Here is an 11631-nt window from a genome sequence, read left to right as displayed (position 1 = left end):
TTTCGGCTTGCCAGAATCACCTACCAGATTGCTTCTGGATGTTTTAATTCTCATCTTAAGTATACTTCCAATACAATGGAATTTACACAACAACTAAAAATAGAAAATCACACCATAAGATCATGCCATCATAAAAAATATTAAATACTTCTCTCTAACTAATCATGTGAATTTCAGTTACATCATGTTTGCCCAGATTCGTAATCGCCAGTCTATATCTGACCTATGGCCTACAATGCCGAAATGTAGAATTTATTCCCATAATTCCGAAATACGATATTTTGGATCGTAACAGTAACACTTAAGTTCTCTTTTCTGCAACATTAGTCAGATGCCCAAACAGTCCCAGGTGATCCAACAATTGATTTGGGCTGGACAATAACACCGTGATTGTCATCAGCTGTCAGCAGATGTTCAGTATCATTGTCTACTTCCCCTTTCTTACTGGAGATGCGGTGGGCAGAAGGTGTGATGTACACCTGTTTTTCGGGCCAATCATACGTTGGCAGTTTCCTTGCTTGATTGTCATCACTAAAGTGTCAAGATTGTTTTGTTGCATGTCTTTTCGAACGCCTCAGACGTTCTTGGCCTGAGGTATGCTTTGTCATCCATGCTGATCATGAAACAGAAGCCTGCGGAACTTCTATTTTTCTCTGAGACAAATCTTCCTATTATATTATTCCTATTATATTATTTACATGTGCTCTCTGGTAGTGTGTGTTCTCCCTTGCAGTATCTTCAGCTTTTGGAGGTTTCTTGACGCAGAACAGGCTTTTGCCACCATGTTGTTTAATTTTTGCCTGTAGTGACCTGATATTTCGTGGTCTTTCACAGTTATAAACAGTTGATGCTGACTTCATAATTTCCACGCTGCTGTCACCATTAATGGTAAGGCTCAACATTTTAAAATGACAGATAATATTTGTTTTTGGACCATAATGAAATAACTCCAGAGAACGTAAATGTGGACCCCCTCTGTGCTGTGGAAAAAAACAACATAACAAACCCACCCCCCTCCCTTGCAGTTTTCCAAAATAAGATGACCCCCCCCCCCCTTTCCCGGATTTTGCTGGCCCACCCCAGCCATAATAACTGAACGCTCCTTAATGTACACAGTACTGAAGCCCAGTACTAGAAGTGTAGTCCAGCATATAAGTACAGTCACACCATTGGTTGTAAAACAAAATCTTACTTCCAGAAGATACCTCTTCACTGTTGTAAGCGACCGTTTAGACACAGAACATGGTCACTTCAGGTATGCCTGTAGCTTGTCGGACTGATCATTAGTCGCCATTTCGAATGTGTACTCGTGCACAGTCCATCTTTATCACACATAGTAAACAACTTGGTATTGTTTAATTAAAAGCATGGAAATTATTGTTTACAGTTTATGCAAAATCTTTGGGTATATATCAACTAATAGAAAACTCCTTATAACGTCGATATGTAAGTGATAATCGTCGGTCACACTGACTAATTCTGTGTACGAGGTTGGAGCTCCCAAGCAGTTGAATGTTATTTAACCGCGGTTAGAATGCTACTATTTACGGCATATCACTGTGTGGTATTGCAGGTGCTATCCAATTTCCACAGCAAAATGTTGTATATTTATGCTAATCAATGTACTGTTGCTATAGTAATCAAACTTACAACTGTTTATATTATTGATATGTTATCATACACATTCTATCAAGGCACAAAGTATACAGTCATACTTATGTCATAATATGTTCGAGGTCGTCATGGTGATATGAGCATACTGCAATAATTTAATCGGATTTCACAGGATGTACGTTGCTTCAACTTCAACATCAACTTCTTCAACTTTATTACCCTTTTTTGACAAGTTACAAAACACATTGGATAATATGTTATACATTAGTACTGCAATAAAGGGTAAAGGGAAACGGAAAACAGCAAATGCTATTCGAGTCCATTCCCGTAGTCACTGTACATTGGAGTTGTAATTTAATACACTAAAATATATGAAGGACAATGCATCAAGAAGATGTCCTGACATGATAATAAATAAATAAATAACTTATACATTTAAATAAGTAAATACATTATACAATATATACATACAACAGTAAAACAAAATATAGAATATTACAATACTATATTATAAACTTAGTTTTGGAGAAGATGGTATTTGAGGGAGTGAGTTGTTTTGCTCTTATTTGCTCTGGTATTGAATTCCAAAAGAGAGGGCAATATAAGATATGGCCAATTTACCCATGATGTATTGACACCTGCTGTGTGTGATGGTCTAAACCATCTACAGTTACAACCAGCACAGTGTAAATTTCAACTCTTTAGGGCACTGTTTGCATGACTATATGTGTCAACAAAATACATAATTTCAAACTATCTTATTACTTGGTGTCAAACAGAACTTTGGATGACATTTTTTGAAATGCAGCAAGAGTAGCTTTTAATTTGTGAGTTAGAGGGGTGCGCTTCATGATAACATGTTTGAATTTGGTTGTTGAGTTAGGGGACATTCTCTATGTCAATAGGTTTGATGAGTTAGGGAAAGGATTTTTAATTTGTTAAACACTTTTATCACAGCTTCCCAACTGAAAATATCAATATGAAGCAACACTGACAAGTCTGTTTGTAACTCAATCCATAGCAAAAAAGCAAACAAACGTGTACAAAGTTTACTATATCGCATGTACAATAACAAACATTTGAGATATTTGTTAATTTATATTCCAATCTTTTTAGTTGGAAACAAGGACTGGACATATATTGTTTCACATTGATTTTTCAAGTAGGAATCCATGGTAAAATATTTGTCCATAAAATCCAAAATATACACCCAATCCTCATCCATATGGCCACTTTAACTATATATCACTTTTAATTTGTACTTTTTATTTTAAAGTGTGATAGTTGTCGTTTTTATACTTATGATATTTACAGCATATGCACAAAACACATTTGAAAAAAAATAAGACAATAATATTAACTGGATGAAAAAACCCATAGCTAGGTAGATCAAATGAGGCTCCTGATATGATTCGTTATCATCTTCTAATTCTATGGACTTGGTAGTTTCACCCCCTGTAGGTTCTGTGGTTTCACCTGGTGACTGTGATGAGGGTGTTGTCTGTTCCTCTGCAGGGGTTGTGTCACTCTCTGATGCAGTTGTCGGATTCTTTGATGTATGGGTTGCCTCACCCTCTGATGTTGGTGTTGTCTCAGGCTTGTTTTCTGTTGTACCTCCAGCCTGTGTGTTTGCAGGTGTTGTAGTTTGCTTAGCTGTTGTACCTGAAGTAAAAGGTATTCATGAATTAATCCTCACAACCACTACAGTGTTTGTCAGTATATTGCACATGTTCTTCATTTATAACTGCAATCTTAGTTGGGTTCCGGAGAATCATTCCACAATTTCAAATAACTTACATTTTGTTCACTGCCAAAAAACACTATACACTATACACTATTTTCCCATCTCAGTTGTACTTTTATTGTCACACCATTGCATTGTGTGTCTTAGCAGACATAAATATGGACGACATGAACACTGAATATTCATGAATGCCAAGGGCTTCATTTCCTTGAAGATAATTAGTGAAAAATATGCATTGTTCATCTAATCAATATTCATGAATGATAGTTTCCATGTTACAACTGTGTACCTACAACAGAACAATAGAGTTATTCAATATGTAGTTTCAATTTGATGTTTCCTGGCAATTAAACGAAATTTACGAATGTGAAATCACGAACACAATTTTTAAGAAAAATACCTTTATTTCCTGGAGAGGCATTCTCATTTCAATTATTCTGGGATTACACATAAAACTTAACTAACTCAAAATATTTGAACCCTCTTTGTTCAAATTAACATCACCCGCAACCTAGGAAGTGGGTCAACATGCATTATGATACTAATAATAATGTTGGTTTTATATAGCGCTTCCACACTACAGAAGTTACAAAATAGCACTACTGGCATTTTTTCCAAAGTTTAGTTGACCTGGTGACATATAGTATGGTTTCATATACATGATTTTCAAATTGTAATAAGTTGTATTATTTTCAGTTTGCCTGAAAGAAGTTTTGTTTGTTTAAAAATTAGAAAATGATGTCATTTCCAGATATGGCAATAAATAATCACAGGTTATCTGTAAAATTCTACTCATAAATCTTCCGATGTCCAATGTGTTTATTTCCATCCTAATGAGAACACACCAGATTTCAGTTTGTACATGATAATCAAAATAAGCAATCTCTACAATTGTTTCTTATATGAACATTCAGGATAGTTGCAAGAGGTCTCCAGTAGCTCATATTGCGAAGTAGTACATACCTCATCAAACGTTTGAATTTTACAAGATTCTCAAATTTTGATTAAAATACCAAATGCAGTGTCAAAGTCAGTGTAATATATCTGTTTATACGTCCATGGTCTAGCAGATTAATTCTCACAATATACACATATTGAACTTATAAAGTTAATAATATTATCCCTCGTCCAGACCACTATTTGTCATGGAGCTACCATAGTTTACAGCTAGTACTCATAGTCTGATTGAATTACAGCTGATTATTTAATTATTTAGATGGTAGGGACATGACAGTATATTTCCAATGAGGGCCTATATTTTCACTTCAGGCACATATGCGGGATTATTATTCATCATCCTTGGACTACCAATTCCGGGAAAAGGGTAGCCCATGTACAAAATTAGCAAGGAAAACAATTAAATTCAAGCACTGATATTGTAAAATGTAAGGTCAGGGTCTTAGGCTTTATAATATGTTGTCACTTACATGTCTCCACCTCATCAAAGGTATCCTCTCCACATTCTGATGGTTCATCATCTGTCTTTATACACATTTTCACCTGATATAATAAAATAGAAGAGAGAAACATATATTACTATCTAAGAGTCACTGATTAAAATAACTTATGCTACTAAAATATGCATTCATTAGTCACATGTTCTGGTAACTTGTGTACATAATACATAGACGCCTGTGTTACAAGATACTCACAAAAATATCAATGTAGCATCAGTATCATTATTTTAATCATTATCACAACCACAACCACCTGCACCACCACCACCATCATCATCATCATCATCGTCATCATCGTCATCAACTCAACTGGTTAAGTAAGATTCCCGTACTATTCTTATTAGTTAACTATCATCATTTTATGACAGCCATCATAACTGTCATAACTTAATAAAAGTCAGCAAACTTTGACCGTTTTATGATTTACAGTATGTGTCATCTTGTCCAAATACTGACACTGACTGCAACAATTTGAAAATTTGGAATGATTGAACAATGAATCTGAGTTTTCATAAAATGAAATATTACTTAGCTATATTTGTTTATATTATACATGTAGAAATATTTTCTAAACATCTTATTTGTTACGGGTAATGTTTACTTGAGTCTTCTGGTCACTTTGCCAAAGTTCCTACATAAAATTATGGTACACTGTAGTGTATTGGAACATACAACATTTTACCCATTGTCCCCTGCTGCTACTGTGGTTCCCCAACCTTAAGAAAAATCTTGCTAAACTCGCATGACCCATTGTATTTTTCTGAAAAGAAAAACCAAGACTTTCTAAAATCATTTTTTAATCATTCATGAAAATTGCTAATTTAATCATCGTTACTTTGTAACATTTTACATTTGCTAACTGGACAGTAATGATCCACATTTTCATTTAATATGGTCGATTATCTACCAAGCATCACCAGTTGAATATATTAAACATGGACAAAATAACAGATTGTAGATGTCCTAAATAACCAGGAGGTAAATCCTCTTTCAGACTATTTCTGTAAATGGCTTACCAATTTTATATCATAATATTGTCAATGGATTACGAAAAAATTGAATGTTTGGTAAGATCAGTCCTGAAGTACTTTTAATGATTTTAAGAGTCTCTGTATATGTGTCAGCTTGTACGTGCACTAGACGTGAGCAATTTTAACGTCCAGTGTTAAATATTAGTGTCTATTTTGTCGCTTCCAAAAGTGAAGTCGGTGTGATACCACATACAATTCGCATTCTCTGACAGTGTTTTTGTTAAGGGAGGGCAGTTCCCCACTCACTTCATTGTGGTACCAAATAAAATTATGGATAATGTATAATGTGAGCTAGACTATCCAGTAAGTTTTACTCAGGTTCCACTATTCTGATACTGAGATTCCCAAACCTTAAGTCAGAAAAAACCCACTTGTTTGGTTCCGGTAACTCGACCTTTGTTATCCTAGTTTTTCACTGTCGACCCTAACATTTTTTTTAGGTACCATAATTTTAAAGTCATGAGACAAATAATGAAATTTGATGACATTGTCGTCTTGTGATCAAAACAACATGGCAGAATACAGTTTAGCATATGGCAAGCCATTCAAGCCCAAAATATTCATATTTTAACTATAGTATTTTATAGTTTTCGTAGTTACAAACGATTTTTAACCGTTTATGTGTACTTTTTTTCGATGGAATCCACATGTTTTGAATATGTGAACATTATTTAATTCATACTTTTAAAAGTTTTTGGAAATGTTTCGGAAATAATTATTTCGGATCTTGGTTCTAAAAAAATGTGTTTCTTCGGACCACTCCATTTCCATAGCAGGGGTGTGGTGTATTAAACTCCAATGACTGACTTCTGGCAGGCCTAACATTGTTGGTTGCTGTACTTTGCACTTGCATGGACATTTGATTTGAATACATACGAATGCATACAATGGCACTCCCACTGCACTGGCAGATGACAGACTTTTATCTGTTCTAAATGTTCTTCCAACTATTCACCTCAATGCGATAAATGTTCAATCTACTATTTAATTATATACAAATTGAAAAGCATATGGTTGCCCCTCCACCCCCTCCCCCCCCCTTCTCTCTCTCTCTCTCTCTCTCTCTCTCTGTCTCTGTCTCTGTCTCTCTCCCTCTCCCTCTCCCTATCTCTCTGTCTCTGTCTCTGTCTGTCTGTCTGTCTGTCTGTCTCTCTATCCTTCTCTCGCCATAGTAACACCCCCTAAAAATATAATAACAATATATATAAATATATATATATATCGATTTCAATATGGATAATTTGTGTTATGTATTTCTTACATTTTAATTCTGAGGTTTCATAACGTAGCAATCAATTATTTACAAAATATAAGGCAGCGACTAATTTTATTATCCAATCTAGATGTCGTCTCTCCTTGTCAGTATCGTATCACTACAATATATGAGAATTAAAACGCTGTCAACTATAACTTTGACAGCAAACATCTACCTCCTTTTTCACGACTATATTGCTACTACTACTAGGCACTTGACCCTGCACTGCACTGAGATCACCTATACCAAGATACCTGTAACATTTTTTTTAAGATAGATACACGAAGTATACTTAATATGTAAACTTAACCACACAACGCGACAATATGTGCCTACCTTCAGGACAGCTACCCCAAACACAGTCTGCCACGCCTGTACATTTAGTACAAGTTCTATGTCTACTACATTCTAAAACAAAAGAAAGAAAGAAGAAGCAGTCAGGTCAGGATGCGTCTGAACCATTTCAACGTGTATGGTGGCCTAAGACTGCCAATGATGAAAATCGTTATAAACGTTAATATTTTCTGAAACTGGGAGTTTTTTTATGGGAAAGGATAACAACCTTATCGAACAACGAAAAATAAACAATTTCATTCATTCATAAAAATAAATCAAAACAAAACAAAACAAAATCCAAAAGACCATTTTAATCTTTCAAATAGGAAGAAAGTCAAAGCAAAGTAACATAAAAATGATAATTAAAATGACATCAAAACGAAAAAGTAAAATTGAAATAAAATGAAATGAAATGAAAGTGACATCATAATGAAACGAAATGTAATATCGAAATGCAAATCAAATAAAAACTAAAAATCAAAACGATAAATGCAGCAAATTCAAAATGACATTTGTCGACTTTCTCATTCTTTTTTTCTTTCATGGCTTATTTAAAATTCTTCCATGCTGCTGTATCCATGTTGATCTTCTTGGCGCGGCAGTGATGTAGGTGGTTCACCAACCAAACAGTTAATCTAGGAATCACGTTGTGGGTGTACTTAACGTTTAAAGCCAAAATGCATGCTGGTCTATGGCAGTCCTAGGCCATGAAGTTACCTTTTTGAAAATTCATTTTAAGTTAACTTTGCTTTCATTGTTTTTATTTTACTTTTTTTTTAATTTTTGATTTTACTTTTCATTTCATTTTGAATTTATTTTTCATTTCATTTCATTTTGATTTGATTTGATTTTTGATTTTTTTGTTTCCATTTTTCTTTTCTTTTAATTTTGATTTTACTTTTCATCTCATTTTTATTTTACTTTCCATCTCATTTTGAATTTATGTTTTATTTTATTTTATTTTTATTTGATTTCATGTTTTTTATTATCAATTTTCTTTTCTTTTTAATTTTGATTTTACTTTTCATGTCATTTTTCATTTACTTTTCATTTCACTTTGATTTGAATTCATTTGTCATTTTGATTTTTAGTTTAGATTTGATTTGATTTTCCTTTGCATTTCGATATTACATTTCATTTCATTATGATTTCCATTTCATTATGATGTTACTTTCATTTCATTTGATTTTATTCAATTTTACTTTTCGATTTGATTTCATTTTAGTTATCATTAGCACATTTGAACTGGTAAGGTTCAGTAGTGCTAAAGGCATGGCAAAGTGTCTGACTGACTGACTGTGTGTGTGTGTGTGTGTGTGTGTGTGTGTGTGTGTGTCTAAAACCACTGGACTGATTACCATTGTATTTGATGGGTGTATTGGATATCTAATTGGGATCAAAATGATCTTACCACCCATGTGTGATTTGGGTCAAAAAATTACATCAGATTTTTGGTCAAAAAACTTAATCACAAAAACTATTGGGCAGATCGGTCCGAAATTTGATGGGAACATTCTTAAGGGTGTTTACTTTGAGAGTTGTTCGCAACATGACGATCCCATCAGTAATATGCAAATGTGTCTTTTTGGTCAAAAATCCATAATTCCAAAACTACCTAGCAGATTCGGCACGGAATTTATTGGGGATGCATCTGGAGATGTGCAGATGAAGATGTATTCACAACATGATGATCCAATCAGCGATATGCAAGTTAGGTCTAAAAATCTCAATTTTGGTCAAAAACATAGCTTGAAATTGCATTGTGAATGGGTTTGAAACTTGGTGGGGACATTTCTGAAGGTTTTATTCTGCAGTTATTGTTGAAACCATTTTGACACATTTGGTCCTAGCAACCATGGCCACGCCCTTAACAACGGGAAATGATGCATATTACAAAGATAACAACAGGGGTGGTAAGGTAAGTGAAAAGATATTCAAAAAAAAACGTATGCTAATATGGCTAGCAACATGACCTAGCCCATAACAATGGCTAAATGATGGTTTTATTGCAAAGATGAAAACTGGAAAGGGTAGGCAAATTAATAGAGACAAGACCATGCCATAGCAACAACCAACTACAATTGTGCTACAGTGCCATTGGCGATCTTTTTTTTTATGTTACTTTGATTTGACTTTCTTCCTATTTAAAAGATTAAAATGGTTTTGATTTTGTTAATTTGGTTTGATTTTTTCTTACAAACGAAATTGTTTATTTTTCGTTGTTCGATTTTATCCTTTCCTTTAAAAAACAGTTTCACCAGGAAATATTAACGGTTATACAGATTTTCATCATTGGCAGCCTTAGGCCACCATACACGTATACGTTTTGTTTAGAACTAAAATCCTCCAACCAAGCTTATATTTCCAATTTTACATGACAACCAAAGAATGGTATCAACATAATTATGATACTCAATAACACCATACCCTGTGCTGAAACTGCGGCAAGAAATAACAAATTTAAAGTCAGGAACGTAATATAGTTTACAGCCGAAAAATCCATCGTGAGTTTTGGGTGAAATCGTCTGCGGTCGTTCGTGTCAAAACCTACAATGTGATGAGTGAACTAACGTCAACGTGTACCGAATTCTACCGCACATGCGTCATCAGTAAATACTAGTAACATATAGTTTAAAATCATACAGGTAGTAAGTCAATGGAATTCCAAGCTGTCACACATATTCAACGTTTACTTTCAAATCATAGTGGAAGTCCGTCATATAACTGTCCCTGAACAATAGCCAATATGATGAATACCATCGTATCATAAATATATCACCTTATACACAAATGTCTTCCTATATTTGTAACATTTTGTTGAAAAGTCGAAATGTTTTTTTTTACATATGGTAGGCTGTAAGCTTAATTTTATAGAAAAAGTAATCACTTGTACATATTTTACTGTGGTATTTCACTCTTTCGTTTCTGTCTGTACTAAATATAGTTTGATCTTCTCCATTTTCGATGAAAAACATGCAGTAAATGCAAACGAGAAGTGACATGTGTATGTGGGTCACTTTGCTGTACGTAGTCTAGAACACTATGACCCGAACACAAATCTGCAGTGAACTTACTTTAATGTATGCCGTGCAACCTGGCATCTTTTAAAGACAAAAATCTCGAGCAAAAAATCTAAAGTGGTCATATTGATGAGAAATGGACATTTATTTTGCAGTTTTGATAAATAAAACAACTTCACTACGTGTATTTAGCTATCAAATGACAATTTCTACTCACAGAGTCAACAAACCCAAACCCTACATTATCACAGATTTCTCCTCGTCGTCGTCGTCATCACCGTCGTCATCATCATCATCATCATCATCATCATCATCATCATCATCATCATCATCATCATCATCACGGTGTACTCTGTGAGGAAAAATTTCATTGTTGTGATACTATGGACCCAGAATCCATGCACACTCGTTCTCGAATTTCGTTTTTCTAGTTGCAATTTTTTTTTTACAATACAACGTAAACGAAGTCCTTGTTTGTAACTCGTAATCAGTAGGCCTAAATCTAAATTGTAGTCAATAAATAAAAATAATATAATGAATAAGCTTATGCCTAAGAAAAGGTTTACTACACGAGCAAGTGAGTTGTAGATAAACTGGGTAAATACACACTTGTACACTGAGTAATCACTTGATAACGTGCAGTCTGCAGTGAACTTACAGATGTCATTTCTCCGCCAAATTAAACGTCACAATTCCTAAATACTTTGATTACTTGTGTTTATTTGTGATCACAAGTTATTACTTTTGCTAACCTAATTTGTTTGCAGATCGCTTCAATCGATAACCTTTTTACTGTTGTTGTTGTTGTTGTTGTTGTTGTTGTTGTTGTTGTTGTTGTTGTTGTTTTCTTCTCCTAATTTTGCAATTTATTTTCAAACACATACTTTGGCCATGTTTAATACCCTGTTGTAACATTTTTCAAAAAGAAAACACATATTAGGCTCAAGCATTAAAATCTGAAGTTCGATCGTCGAAAATATATATTAATTATTCAGCAATTATAGTTTTATTTATTCTGAAGAGGTGTGGGTTTTCACATTATAATTGAAACATGTACGTGAAAGGTGTGTGACTGACGACGTCTAAGTGTGTGGTTCCGATTAAGGTCAATTTTAGAATATGTGGGGTAGGTAGATTTTTTTTGATTTTTTTTTAGATTTATGTTTTTCATGTG

Source organism: Glandiceps talaboti, chromosome 3 (genome assembly GCF_964340395.1).
Source record: "Glandiceps talaboti chromosome 3, keGlaTala1.1, whole genome shotgun sequence".
Lineage (NCBI taxonomy): Eukaryota > Metazoa > Hemichordata > Enteropneusta > Spengelidae > Glandiceps > Glandiceps talaboti.
The sequence above is the reverse complement of the archived record's forward strand: the minus strand, read 5'-3'. Positions refer to the sequence as shown.